Source organism: Schistocerca nitens, chromosome 3, assembly GCF_023898315.1.
Source record: "Schistocerca nitens isolate TAMUIC-IGC-003100 chromosome 3, iqSchNite1.1, whole genome shotgun sequence".
NCBI lineage: Eukaryota > Metazoa > Arthropoda > Insecta > Orthoptera > Acrididae > Schistocerca > Schistocerca nitens.
The window spans coordinates 913,888,829-913,904,263 of record NC_064616.1 but is presented as its reverse complement, the minus strand read 5'-3'; the positions used below and the strand labels follow the sequence as shown (position 1 = coordinate 913,904,263).

Genomic DNA, 15,435 nt, shown 5'->3' with positions numbered 1-15,435 from the left:
ATCTGACAACAGCAAAAATTGTTTTTGTGTGTGTGTGTGTGTGTGTGTGTGTGTGTGTGTGTGTGTGTGTGTGTGTGTAAGGGGGGGGGGGGGGGGCAGCACAGCACACTTGCATTCACAGAAGCAGACACACTTCCAGCATGCTAATGAAAACCTAATCATGTGTTAAATAAGAAAATCACGGGGCTCCTGTGTCAAAAGATACACGAGCAAGTTATAGCAATCCTTTTATCCTGGTCTTCTGTCTGTCCCTGGACTTAGTATCTTGAGTGAGTCAGTTAGTGCCATGTTCCATAGGTCATGTGAACAATTCTTTTATCAAAACAATGTGGAACAAGTCAGTTTAAGAATAAGTAGACATGATTAGTGTTAACATTAATGAACGTATTTAATAGTTCCACTCATGCTACTACACTTAAAAAGTATGTGCTTTCTACAGGCTACCTGTTTTTAAATAGAAATTGCTCCATGGAATGAACTAGTTGCCCAGGAGAAATGATTTTTGGGTTGATTTAGAACTTGCTTTGCAACCAGCCATACATTTTATGCTATTGGACAAATGATCAAAGGTTCTTGTTGCTGCGTGTTAAGCATTCTGAGACACTAACACTTTTAATAATAAATAACAATAACACAGGTAATTTTTTTAGGGTTCCATATCTCAGTTGGTAAAAACAGAACCCTTATACCATCACTTTTGCAATGTCGTCCAAAGAGCAAGGTGCCAAGGCAAGGTTGGTACCTTACAATGGAACCACAAGTAAAAACAGTCACTGCCAGAAGCAATGATGAACGAGAGATGGTGGCACAGACACACTCAGAAGAGTTTGCACATGGTCCCGCATCAACACTCTTACATGTTAGTGCAGTGCCGCTCAGCCCCGTCAGCAATCATTGCTGAAGATTACAGCATCATCTCTCCACTGAGCCACCAATGTGGTAATTGTGCTGGATAGAACTCTGCATGCATGTTTATCATCAGTTGTACCCTGTGAGAAGAATTTAGTATCTTGTTCTATATCAAGCAGTATGTTAATGTTCAGTGTACATGAATTGTTACAATGTTAAGTATAAAATATTCTTCAAGTTGTAATAAAGTGACCTGATATTGTGTGTGTTGTAGTATCATCTTGTCCCTTCCAGGAGTTATGCTAAGATACACCCACTGTACCAAGTGTTACACTGTCTGGCACAACAACTTTGTTGAGAGTGTGTGTGTGTGTGTGTGTTTTAAGAAACCTTTTTCTCAGAAATGGGTAGACGTATCCAAGGGTACCAACTTTCCAAAATTCCTGTGGCTGCATATCAATGGCAGAATGTAGTACACGTCTTCTAGGGAATCTCTCTCCTTTTTAATGACTCCTGTTGATTTATGATATTTGATGAAAACTGCCTGTGTTATAAGGATCCGTGCTTTGGTAAGGTAACACATACTGGTACTATTAGCATACCTTAAGACTGCCCCAGCTCAAAAGAGACATTCTCAGGTTCATCTACATCTACATCCATACTCTGCAAGCCACCCGACGGTGTGTGGCGGAGGGTACCCTGAGTACCTCTATCGGTTCTCCCTTCTATTCCAGTCTCTCGTATTGTTCGTGGAAAGAAGGATTGTCAGTATGCTTCTGTGTGGGCTCTAATCTCTCTGATCTTATCCTCATGGTCTCTTCGCGAGATATACGTAGGAGGGAGCAATATACTGCTTGACTCTTCAGTGAAGGTATGTTCTTGAAACTTTAAGAAAAGCCCGTACCGAGCTACTGAGTGTCTCTCCTGCAGAGTCTTCCACTGGAGTTTATCTATCATCTCCGCAACGCTTTCGCGATTACTAAATGATCCTGTAACAAAGCGCGCTGCTCTCCGTTGGATCTTCTCTATCTCTTCTATCAACCCTATCTGGTACGGATCCCACACTGCTGAGCAGTATTCAAGCAGTGGGTGAACAAGCGTGCTGTAACCTACTTCCTTTGTTTTCAGATTGCATTTCCTTAGGATTCTTCCAATGAATCTCAGTCTCGCATCAGCTTTACCGAAGATCAACTTTATATGATCATTCCATTTTAAATCACTCCTAATGCGTACTCCCAGATAATTTATGGAATTAACTGCTTCCAGTTGCTGACCTGCTATTTTGCAGCTAAATGATAAGGGAACTATCTTTCTATATATTTGCTGCACATTACACTTGTCTACATTGAGATTCAATTGCCATGCCCTGCACCATGCGTCAATTCGCTGCAGATCCTCCTGCATTTCAGTACAATTTTCCATTGTTACAACCTCTCGATACACCAAAGCATCGTCTGCAAAAAGCCTCAGTGAACTTCTGATGTCATCCACAAGGTCATTTATGTATATTGTGAATAGCAATGGTCCTATGACACTCCCCTGCGGTACACCTGAAATCACTCTTACTTCGGAAGACTTCTCTCCATTGAGAATGACATGCTGCGTTCTGCTATCTAGGAACTCTTCAATCCAATCACACAATTGGTCTGATGGTCCATACGCTCTTACTTTGTTCATTAAACGACTGTGGGGAACTGTATCGAACGCCTTGCAGAAGTCAATAAACACGGCGTCTACCTGTGAACCCGTGTCTATGGCCCTCTGAGTCTCATGGACGAATAGCGTGAGCTGGGTTTCACACGACCATCTTTTTCGAAACCCATGCTGATTCCTACAGAGTAGATTTCTAGTCTCCAGAAAAGTCCTTATACTCTAACATAATACGTGTTCCAAAATTCTACAACTGATCGACGTTAGAGATATGGGTCTATAGTTCTGCACATCTGTTCGACGTCCCTTCTTGAAAACGGGGATGACCTGTGCCCTTTTCCAATCCTTTGGAATGCTACACTCTTCTAGAGACCTACGGTACACCGCTGCAAGAATGGGGGCAAGTTCCTTCGTGTACTCTGTGTAAAATCGAACTGGTATCCCATCAGGTCCAGCGGCCTTTCCTCTTTTGAGCGATTTTAATTGATTCTCTATCCCGCTGTCATCTATTTCGATGTCTACCATTTTTTCATCTGTGCGACAATCTAGAGAAGGAACTACAGTGCAGTCTTCCTCTGTGAAACAGCTTTGGAAAAAGACATTTAGTATTTCGGCCTTTAGTCTGTCATCCTCTGTTTCAGTACCATTTTGGTCACAGAGTGTCTGGACATTTTGTTTTGATCCACCTACCGCTTTGACATCAGACCAAAATTTCTTAGGATTTTCTGCCAAGTCAGTACATAGTTCCTTATTTTTTGGCTGAATTTGCTTTTCACTACTGTCGGTGTTAGTAATATCCACCTGTGATGATGATGATGATGATGATGATGATGATGATAAACGTATGACAAATTTTTCTGTAGCGACCAGGAAACTGTTTCAATTTGAAAGTATAAATAGAAGTAATACACAATATTGTGTCTCAGCTTGCCAATTTCCAGTAATCATGTAGCATTTGAGAACTGCCCGGCGAGGAGCTTTGGCTCCATGCAGCCTGTCAGCAGAGGGTCTCCTTTGTACTAGCTATTAAAGCGGTAACATCCCTTCAGTCTACAATATAAGCTCCTGCATCATTCAAAGCCATTGTCTCAACAAACAAAATGATAACAATCCAGATTACGCGAAAACAATTTCACCGAAATCTTAAACCACACCACCCATTATGTTTAAAAAAAAATAACTACTGGGATAGCCTGTAACAATCAGCTTCCTTGTATCTTGAATTTTTTGTTATTGCTCAATACTGGCAAGCAGATATTTTAGAACAATTGTTGATGAATGGATGAGCGTATTGTAACATGTCATTTGCAAGGAAATATGAAAGCAAGTGAAAAAGTATAGAGTGACTCTTATTCTGGGGAGTGCCTTTGACTTGGCCACAGAAAGGCAAGAAATGGGGGTGTGTCTTGCTTGGTTGCCTTTGCACAAAGACATCTGAAACAAACACATATGTTTTAGAGATAAGAAATTTTAACTTCCATCTCAGTGTCTTAATATTTCATTACTTTTTGATAAAGGCAAGTGAGAAATATTTATTTTATTTTGTTTTTACAAACTAAATTTTTTGTGGGTGCAGCACACCCGCAAGACTGTGTATGTGGGTGCTGGAGTCCCAGGGTACCCACGCAGTCAGTGTGCATGGACGTACCAAGTTGAAACTTATGTCACGTACTGAAGTCCATGGTCCCTTGGCAGCATAAAGTAATTTAAGCTTCTAATCCACAAAATCAAAACATATTATCATTTATATAAGATATTTTGATATCTTTCCAGCATTGATATTGATAACAGGCAAAAATCATCAAATTTCTCAATTCCTGAGACACATGTAATTAAGTACAGAACCCTTTTGCACGAGTCCTACTTGCACTTATCTGGATTTTTTCCTCTGGTGTTCCAGGTACTGATATGACTATTCTTCTCAAATTGTGATGGATTATTTATGACAAATTTCATTAGCGAATATACCTATTGTGATGGTACAGTTAAAACACTTAAGAGGTACCTCCATCAGACACCTCATATTATTCTTACTGTTCACTTTTGTGCAATCAATACTTTCTAAGTGATGAATTACCCCAAAAAGATTATCCTGTAAGACATTTTTGAGTGAAAATATGCAAAATATGTCACAAGATTGATTCATTTGTTTCCAAGACTAGTAATTCTATGAAGAGCGGGCACCCACATCTACAGCAAAACACTGCACACCACCTTTTGAGAATTATTTTAATCGGACAATAAATCATAGGCTGTCTGTATGATTTGTGTTCTGTCAGACACATCTGACTGTTTAAATCAAATTAATCTTCTAACTAAATAACAATATTTTAATGCCACAGTAAATTGTATTACATGGTTCAACTCTTATTCTATCATAAATAAAGGGTGTCAGTTTGGAGAGTCCTGGATTAAGTTATCAGCCTTCATTCAAATCAGAACTAATTAGGGCCATTACTTCTGTTTGCATATGTTAGTGTCCTTTCTTCACTAACATTATCAGGTAATAAGCTTATTTTGCATACAGATGACAAAAACATTGTCACAAATACCAATTCGAATTTAATGTTAGAAAAAGCTGGTACTGAAATTTTCAGTGAATATAAATAAATGGTTTCTAGCCAATTCACTGCCAAACTTTGGGGAACATTACTATATGCAGTTCAGAATGTGCTAGACAGCCATATAAAATATGCACAAAATATGAGAACAAACAGACTGACAGTGTTAAATTCTTTGGATTAAAACTTAATGCTTAAATTCAGTTGAAGGGGGAGACAGTTGCTGAACACCTATACACAGCATTTTGCTCAATGTGAATACTGACAGACATGGGTGATACAAGTAATGGGTAAGGCGAACTCTAAACTGCGGTTTATTGGTAGAATCCTGAAGTGATGCAGTCCTTCAACAAAGGAAATAGCTTACAATACATTAGTTTGTCCAGTCTTAGAGTATTGTTCGTCTGTATGGGACCCTTACCAGTTGGGTCTGATTCAAGAGATGAAAAAAAAAAAAAAAAAAGGGGGGGCGGTGTGTGTGTGTGTGTGTGTGTGTGTGTGTGTGTGTGTGTGTGTGTGTGTGTGTGTGTGTGTGTGTGTGTGGAAGGGGGGGGGGGAGCAAGATTCATTACTGGTGCATTTAGCCATCGTGAGAGTGTTACAAATCTCATAGAAAGTTTGAAGTGGGACACACTTGCTGATAGACGGCATGCTAAACGGAAGGGGCTGCTCACAAATTCCGAAATCCGATCTTCACCGAGGATGTAGAGCATATATTATTACCAGCACAATTTTCATATCGCGCAATGATCACCATTCAAAGATAAGGGAAATTAGAGCTCATAATGAGGTGTTCAGACAGTCGTTTTTTCCCTCGTGCGATCCGTGAGTGGAACATAGGGGGGAAATATGACTTTGGCGCAAACTGTGCCGCCCGCCACACACCGCTTGGTGGCTAGCAGAGTATACACATAGATATAAATGTAGATGTACACGAGGTCACATCATATATTCTGGAGTAACTCAAGCCAAGATAAGGTCTTCCAGGTCCAAAGCTTTGTAATATGAATCGTAAATTCAAGAACTTGTAGTACCTATATATCTTTCAAAACACTAATTAAATTCACAATATCTATTCTAGTACCGTGGCCTTTGGCTGCACCCCTGTCTTAGCTGTTCCATACATTCCTAGCTCACTATCTGCCGAGGTAGTGAGTTTATTCCATTGCATGTTTACTTCTGTCCAAAGCTGTCAATCCTTTCATGCGATGTGATACTGGCATCCTAAGGTCACTTGCTATCACCACAGAACATCAGGTCAGTCCCTAGTGAGGCTTCTGCCAACCTAGCCTCACTCTCAGTCTTCACCTACTCTTCACAGTTCCAACATCATCTTCAGTTCCACACTGCGATAGGCACAGCACATGGTGATGCTTATCATGAAGTTCGAGACACATATTGCCCGCGCTGCCGCTAAGCCTGCTACATAGGCGGATATGCAAATTGGTGATTTGCATCATGTCTTCCACCACATACAATTAATTCTGCTTCTCACATTGAAAATTATTGGTTTCGTGTTGACAATATCTGGGAAGAGACCACACAGTGTCATTATATCTACCACGTCGCGCCTTTATCTAGTGCTACCACATTGCTCTTTTCAGCAGTTGTAAATTTTGAGACTATTTCACTTTTGCTAGTAGTGTAGTCATTGAATAATAGTGTAAGGAAACTTCTTTTTCCAGTGCCCACACACCTTGTTCTATGGACAATAGCATGCTTCGAATCGTGAATTGTTTCTCTTGTGCATGTTTTGTCATACCTTGTGCAACCTAAGAAACTTGGAATTTACCACCAGCTGAACCAATGCCTCACTGCACTCAACTACTGCTCCAGTGCCACAAGACATCATCATCGAGCTGACTTTACATCTCATGGAATTTGAATGCTGCAACAGCAGCCCAGCCCCCACCATCAGACTCCATAACGATTCCCTCACTGATTCTTGCTTCTGGCAACACCTCCTCTGCCATCCCTCCTGATCTTAAAGCGCTGATGCCCAATGCCCGATCCCCGCATGCCACCGCCACTCTGTCTGGCTGAACCACAGATCATATGTCATCCTTCACTCCATGGAACCCACGCCTGTAGTATTCCATGGTGGATGCCATCTTTGCCAATTGCAGTATCACCCATGATGCCACCAAGTATGGTGGTCAGTCAGCTCGAGCCGACCAATGTGATGGAGGTCTACATCATCATCATCATCATCATCATCATCATCATCATCTCCTCATCGCCCCCAACTACAACCGCCACAAAACATTCAGGTGCCGCCTCGTGAACAACTCGTGTCATCTGAAATGCAGCAAATCAGTTGGGATCGACAACCCTCGCTATTCCTGTGCCTCCTCCGAAGCCTGCTGGAGCTACATATGGCCTCTGACAGTTTCCTATACAACATCCGCCAGCCTCAGCCCCGCGCTGCACAATCTGCTGACCATCAGTCTGCCAGCCATCGTGCCACGAGATCCTCCTTTCTACTCAACACGCCACTAATGATATCACCAGTAGCTCCCCTCCCTGCCAGCCCAGAGCACAAAGCCCAGCAGCTGGGAGTATATGACACAATCGACTGCCTCAGTGTCGACATGGCAGTGCTGTAGGCAACTGTGGCCCTACTCTATTCTGACCGCCACTCTCCATGCAGCACCAGCCGCTGGCACTGTGACAGATAATGACACCGCAGCACTAGCCATCCTGCCAACACCTCTCACAACATGGCTGGCCTCTTCTAGTAGCACAAGTGTTTTGACCCCGACGCTGTGAACTGCGTGGAGCCCGGCTCTTGGCACACTGATGCCAACAGCTGCATGGATTAGGTGTGCCCAGTTGTCACTCCATCTCCAACTGCCTGCTCAGGGGCGAAGGTCACTCCACCGCACAACTCCTCATCAACACCAGCTCCAAACTGTGTACCTTCCTGTGGCAGATCATATGTGACCCCAGCACCACCCCAGCCATCCTCCTGACAACAGGGAATAATGTGACTATCACCACTTATGGCATACATCATTGTGTCCTCAACCTCGGCCTGCAACAGGACCTGCCCTGGGCCTTCACTGCCGCCTACATCACTGACCCCATTATCGGAGCAGACTACATTGGGCACTATCACCTGCTTCCCAACATTACTAGCTGGCACCTCACTGACAGGAATACTGGGAGAAAAATGAAATCCACCACGTTTTGCAGTTTTCTTCTATTAGAAGCAGGTGGCATATTCCAGCCATATGCTGACCTCCTGGCACAATACCTCGATTTCTCTCACCCGCTGAGCTTGTCTTGGGATGTCCACCATTCAACAGTCCACTATATCAGCACCACCTCTGGACCATCATCTTCTGCTGTCTACAGTCCCCACAAATTCAAGATCACCAAAGCCGAATTTGACAAGCTGCTTGCTGCTGTTGGGCTTCATCCTTCGAAAAATCTCAGGGTATATGCTCTTCACCTTGCCTAGGAGAATGATGGCTCCTGGCACTAGTGTGGTGATTACTGAAAACTAAGCACTTTGTACCTTCCCTGACAGTCATAAATTAATTATTTTCCACATCTAAGATACTGAAAAATTCTAAAATGGCTGCAAAAAATATGTCGCCAGTGGAAGAAGTGAAATGTTTACTTTGCTAGTGGAGTTAATACATGAAAAACACTGTAGGACTCAGTTAATGTGATGTCACAATACTGAAAAAAGGAAGGGTCTTCAGCAACATAAAAACGTGAGTTACATTTCCACATATACACTCATTTGCCCAATTAGTCCCTAAAATTCTGAAGTATGTGCCTCAATGCTAAACTTCCATGTCTAATAACAACTGACATTTTAGAATGTAGGCCTAATAATTTGATGCTGTAAAACTATCCTGCAGAAAAATAAGTGTTAGCTAAGCAGGTAAATATAAACAGACTGAACGTAACTAATTAGACCTATGTTGAAGTAAGTTACCGCAGACCCTCAAAGTACAAAGTGGAATCCAACATTTTCGGGACTAGTGCTACCATCTGGAAAGTAGGAGTAGCAGATCTTTGCACCACTAGGTGGCGAGAGCTGCATATCTGACGAGTCAGTGTATGGAGTGGCATTCAGTTGGGAGGACGTGTTGCGTGTCCGTAGTGATTTCCGTAATACTGTGTGTTTGGAGTGTGGTGATTATATGATGGATCCGCGAACAGAACAGCACGTGTGTATCAAATTCTGTGCTAATCTCGGGATGATTCAACCTTCTTGTCACGGGTTATCACTGGCGACGAGAGCTGGATTTACAGTTATGACCCAGAGACAAAGCAACAATCATCCCAGTGGAAGAGCCCGGGCTCTCCGAGACCCAAAAAAGCGAGACAGGTGAAGCGCAGAGTGAAGAGCATGATCATCGTTTTCTTTCATACCAAGAGAAATGTGCACAAAAAAAGCAAGGCATCCTGTGTCACTCCAGGAAGGCAGAACAACCACAGAAATTTCAAGTCAATTAATGCGTGATCTGCAGTTAGCAACGCTTGAGATACAGATGCCGACATCTGTCTGTAACATATCTTAATACCATGACACCCACGTAGTCTGTGGTTTTCTCGACAAGTATGGAGATGTGGCTGCTTTAGGTAAGGCATGTATTCTATATAAATATAGTATTATTATATATACTATTTAGCAGCCAGCAAACATCTATATGCATCTTATGATTTTAATGTTTAACAAACTTACTGTGCTCTGCCACTTATTTTAGTGTGTGTTATCAGTGACATTTCCCACATTTTTCAATGTTTATCCATTTCTTTCCCATATTATATATGTAAATGTAATATAAATACGCTCTTAAAGCTTACATAAACAGGTGTGGTTTGCCATTTTTTTAATACCATCCAAATGGTAACACTAAGTACCAAGACCAATGATAAAACACAAACCCACACATGTACATGGATTGCTGTTGGAGGCAGTGTGTTGACATTATTCTGTTGTAAACACACACAGCACATTTATGCTATTTCTCGTGTTGGCTATCAACAGGGACCCCCAGTCCCTCCCTCCACCAAAACTGGAGGCATAATTGTGGGCAGCGGCATCAGCGTTGGAACTACTGTATGGATGATTCACGTTTCAGATGCTACCCCAGATCATATGTGCATGATCCAAACCGAATATTATCCAGGAATAATTTCATGTACAGATCCACCTGAAGTATTACCCCAAACAGTGTGCAGGCAGATCTGCCCCCAAAAAATATCCTGGAATGTATCAAATGATAGATCTAGCCCAATCAATATTATCAGATGTAGTGCTGACGGATCCACCTTTCAGATGATACCTCAGATCATATGTGGGTGGATCGATACAAAACATTAGCCACAAATTATTGTGCAATAGATCCATCCCAAGCATTACCCCAGACTTTATGCAGGTGGATTCATCATGAATAATATCCCCCGATGTACCGGATGCAACCCGAACAATATCACGTAATGCACCACATGATGGATTCACCATTAGCAATATCCAACACCTAACACCCACAGATCCACCTTTCAGATGCAACACCGAACCAATCCCACGATGCTGCAGCTACTGCCTCCAACGACGTCTCCAGCATCAGTGGAGGGAGGAAGTGAGGGCCTTTGCTGGAAGCCATCACACGAAATAGTGTAAATGTATTGTGTGTGCTTACAGCAGAATAACATCAACACACTACCTCCAACAGCATCCATGTACATGTGTAGGTGTGTGTTATAGTGTTGGTTCTGGTACTTAGTGTCCATTTGGATGAGTAAGTAGATACAATGGCTAGGTTGGGACTCTGTATCAAAGTTGGATGGTATTAAAAAATTAGCAAACCACTCCTTGTGCATTAAAAGCGTATTTATACTGGTACATTTACAAAAGGCATATGGATAAGTACTGGAAAATATGGGAACTGCCACTGACAACACACACTAAAATAAGTAGCAGATCACAATAAGTTTGTTAGACATTAATAACATAAGATGCAGATAGATGCTCGCTGGCTGCTAGATAGTATACATAATAATACGAGATTTACACAGAATACATACCTTACCTAAAACAGCCCCATCCCCATACTCGTCGAAAAAACTGCAGACTGCATGGGTTTCATGGTATAAAAGTATGTTAAAGATAGATGCCTGCACCTATATTTCAAGCCTTACAAACTGCACATAACATAATAATTAACTTGAAATTTCTGTGGTGGTTCTGCCTCCCTGGAGTGACACCAGATGCCTTGCTTCTCTGTCTGCTTTAGACCTAGTTTGCTACACCATTGGTTACAACATGTTGTACCCACATGCCAGAATATGATGTGCTGCCTCACTCACCCCCCCCCCCTCCCCCCCCCTTCCCCCCCCCCTCCCCCCCCCCCCCCCATGCCCAAACAGAATGCCACCGTTCCACTTCCAGCCATATATGTTTGGAAAACTATCCTGAACATGCAGATAATCCACTGTGTACACCCCCATTGGATGGTGATCTTCACTAATGTAAACTTGCTACTTGTCCAAGAAAAATCAAACTATTACCACAACTCTTTGTAGATGACTGTCACCTTAGATGAGGTAGTTTTCTACGTAAGTGATACATATATATTTTATCTAGCAGCCAGCATCTATATGTGTCTTACAGTTTTAAAGTTTCAGTGCTGAAGGCTGTCTGGGACAGCTACCACAGAAAAATGCAGGTTGTCAGCTATGGTTTGAGGATATACATTATACTGGTTGCTTCGACAAAGTACCGTCAGGTACTCCACAAATAGGTAACTTTTTTAACACAACTTTGTATTTATTTATTAACTTCCCATTTTTCATAACCTCTCTTACATGCTTCAGTTAAGTATTTAACATATGTTGTCTGTGCTCCTCTTTAAGAACAGAAGTAATTTTGGAGGCATCATCAATACAACAACCAAAGTGCCAGCATTCTACTGCTACTTGCATCCAGTGTCCCTTGCAAGCCTCTCTGTATGTGGTAAAATCCAAATCATCTAATATGTAAACTGATGTGCACACAGGGTCCAGAAAGTTAACTCACTCCCTGTTGTTCATGTCTCCAGCAGAAACAGCACAGCTTTCACTGATAACTGGGAGACCCATTTACGTGTAGGAGGTAGACCTGTGCAAAATGTAAATATGTCCAAATTCCTTTCCAGAGTCAATGCTTCAATACAGCTCAGCTGAAATCATGTCAAGACCAGTGTGGCCTAAATTCAGCATGCAGGAGGCTAGATTAGCATCAGTTGATGGTGACCTCTTGCTACTAAGCAGTGACTGGATCCACTAATTGAAGCAAGATACTTTTACACTAGTCATGGCGATGTAACAGTGTGGTGGCAGTTTGAAGCACTGGCATAAAAAAGATGATCCATGGACAGCACATGCTTTGTGGTACTATTCTACCTCAGAAAACTACGCCATAAATCTAAATTAACGGAGCCAGCCTGCTTATGTGGTTCTGTAACTTTTTCCTAGTTGGAGCATATGTTTGCTTGTAGGCAACATCTTGCACATACAGTGACACCTAGGGTCATATTATACAACAACACAGTAGTGTTGACTGTTTAATATGGGTGATCTCCAATTGTAGAGTAAAGCTTTTATAGTATATGTGTCAACTCACAAGCCCAGGAGTAAGTTGAGTTATAGGTAACCACCTTATCAATTTTATAAAGTGTCCAGACATGCAACTATGCTAAACTTTTATATCTTCCTTGCCTAAAGAACATGGTATTACGTGGCTGGAGTCCACAACACAATGGATCATGTGTTTGTTCCTCGTGTAGGACTGTTCAGGTACGTACAAAATGACATCTTTCTTTCCAACTACTGTATTATGAGATATAATTACATCACTTCATCAATTATAGGTAATGCCTCACCACTACTGCTGCTATAATCACATTATTTCATCTTTATTTACCTTGTATTATGACATCGATACCTTTGTCTCTTCAAACCAGCAATGTTGTACTGTCACACTGCAATGTGAAGGTATCATACCTCATGATATTTAGGGCCATTTTCTTTAAGCTTTTCTTATTGGAGGTATAAAAATGAACAATGTGGTTGAGGACTCGATACTAAGCATATATTTCAGCTGATGTAGCATTATGGGTTGATAGAATCTCTAACGGTATTTCCAATTTTGATCCACTAATATTTTAGAACTTGACAACTTGCACATCTATAAGGGGCGTTCAAAAAGAAACAAGCCAGAGGCATAATTACAGAAACCAATACCTGTATGGTAGAAGTATTGACCTGGCTGTTGAGACACTTGTCCCACTGTGACACAAGGCAGAGTATGGCTGTCTCATAAAATTCCCAGGGCTGCGATGTTAACCAGTTCCGCACGTACAGCTGCACGTCATCGTCCAAGGTGAATCGTTTGCCCCTCAGAGCCCTTTTAAGGGAACCAAAAATGGTGTAATCATGGGGAGAGAGGTACGGACTGTATGGAAGGAGGGCCGAGAACCTCCCATTTGAATTTCCGCAAGAGTGCCGCGACCATGTTGGCTGTCTGAGGCTTTGCATTGTCGTGGAGCAGAATGATCCCGTGGGTGAGATTGCTTGGTCGTTTTGATTTGATCGCTTGGCAAAGGGTGTTCAAGGTTTGCGAGTAACGCTGGGCATTCACTGTTGTCCCATGCTGCAGGAAGTGAATCAGAAGGGGGGCCATTTTGGTCAAAGAAGAACGTCAGCATAACCTTTCCTGCACTCGTGTGGATGGCTCTGGCTTTTTTTGGTGGTGGTGACTCTGGATGCTTCCACTGGAGACTTCGTCATTTCGATTCTGGTTCAAAGAGATGACACCATGACTCATCTTCAGCCACCACTCATGCCAGGAACGCATTCCCTTCCCGAGCATAGCACTGCAGATGAGTAAGACAGTGGGCCATTCGACATGTTTCCTGGTGTGGTTGAAGACTGTAGGGCACCCATTGGGCGCACACTTTGCGCATATGCAGTCATTCCCTGATGATGGTGTGAACACTTCAGGCGCTCAATCCGACTACGGCAGATACGGCTTTCACTGTCACTTGGAGGGTCTGGGTAATGAATGCATCCACCAGGTGGACATAGTCATCAGTAACGCAGTGTGGTGTTCATTGGCTAATGACACCTGTCCTTGCCTGACATGCCTGTGCCATGCCTTGACCCTTGCAAGGAACATGCAGTGTTTGCTGTACACTTATGAAATTCATCAACGACTGTCCATTCCTCCTACTCCTTCCACTGTCAGAAAACAAAACACACCTCTTTGCTCTTCTTTTGACGCCTCCATGTCACTGTTTGCAATGAGACTGGCAGCGTTGGACGATTGATGCATGCTACTGCTAGCTCTGCATAGTCGTGTGATGTACACATGTGCCCTCTAGCGACAGGCTGTGAACTTCCACACGCTGGTCGGAACCACACCTCGTTACACACGCCACGATATTACCCTCCTGTCACAGGTTTGTGCATACCAGACTCCGGCTCGTTTCTTTTCGAGTGCCCCTTACATATCTACAAATCTGCACCTTATAGAGAATAACATTACTTTAAAACATGTTGCAGCACTTGTTTAGCATTTATAGCCATGGAGGATGGTCAAATAATATGTAGCATTAGACATATTACAATGGATCTTCCTGCCTGAAAGGTGCATGAAATCTAATTTTCATAGCAATTTGTTTATATTATGATAAACACGTATTTTAATGAGTTATACAAAAAATTTGCATGTGGCAATATTCAATTTGTGCTTGCAAAGTGTGAAATGTCTCGCAATACATGATAAGCAGTTTTTCTGATATATCGACTGACATTGTCTTAAATGTCACATCTCCCATTGTTAACATCTTTCGTCGTCTGCTTACAAGCAGTGTATATTCTTCTGTAATCTAAGTCGTATTAGGTAATAAAAACATCTTATTCCTTCATTCCTTCCCTATAAGACAGTTGTGTTGTGCGTGTGTTTGTGGTGATGTAGTTGGTCACAGGCTTTTATTTTTGCAAGCCATAGTTTCTTGAAATGCAACTGCACAGATCGAACATACACTTTACATATTTACGTACTGCTGCAACATGATCATCTCACTTTTCATGCTGCCGACTTATTATTATTATTATTATTATTATTATTATTATTATTATTTAAAATATTGTGAGCAACCTTATACAAAAATACAGTCTATGAAACTTTTAGGGAACCTTATGATTGTAAACTGCTGTTATTTTGCATAGCCTTCAGTAGGCCTGTGTCATTTATAATAATAGCAATAATTGGCAATGAATATCTGATGACTAACTGACAACCTCAGCTGCCGACAGGTGTTGTTGATATATCTCTATGTGGACAGCTGAAAATGTGTGCCCCGACTGGGAC

At 42.0% G+C, this 15,435-nt stretch overlaps 1 protein-coding gene across 1 annotated transcript in view; it reads right to left on the bottom strand.

Moving 5' to 3' along the window:
- LOC126248974 (dual serine/threonine and tyrosine protein kinase-like) overlaps positions 1–15,435 on the bottom strand; it is a 317,035-nt gene that overhangs the window by 28,635 nt on the left and 272,965 nt on the right. The gene's annotated exons all lie outside the window — the stretch shown is intronic.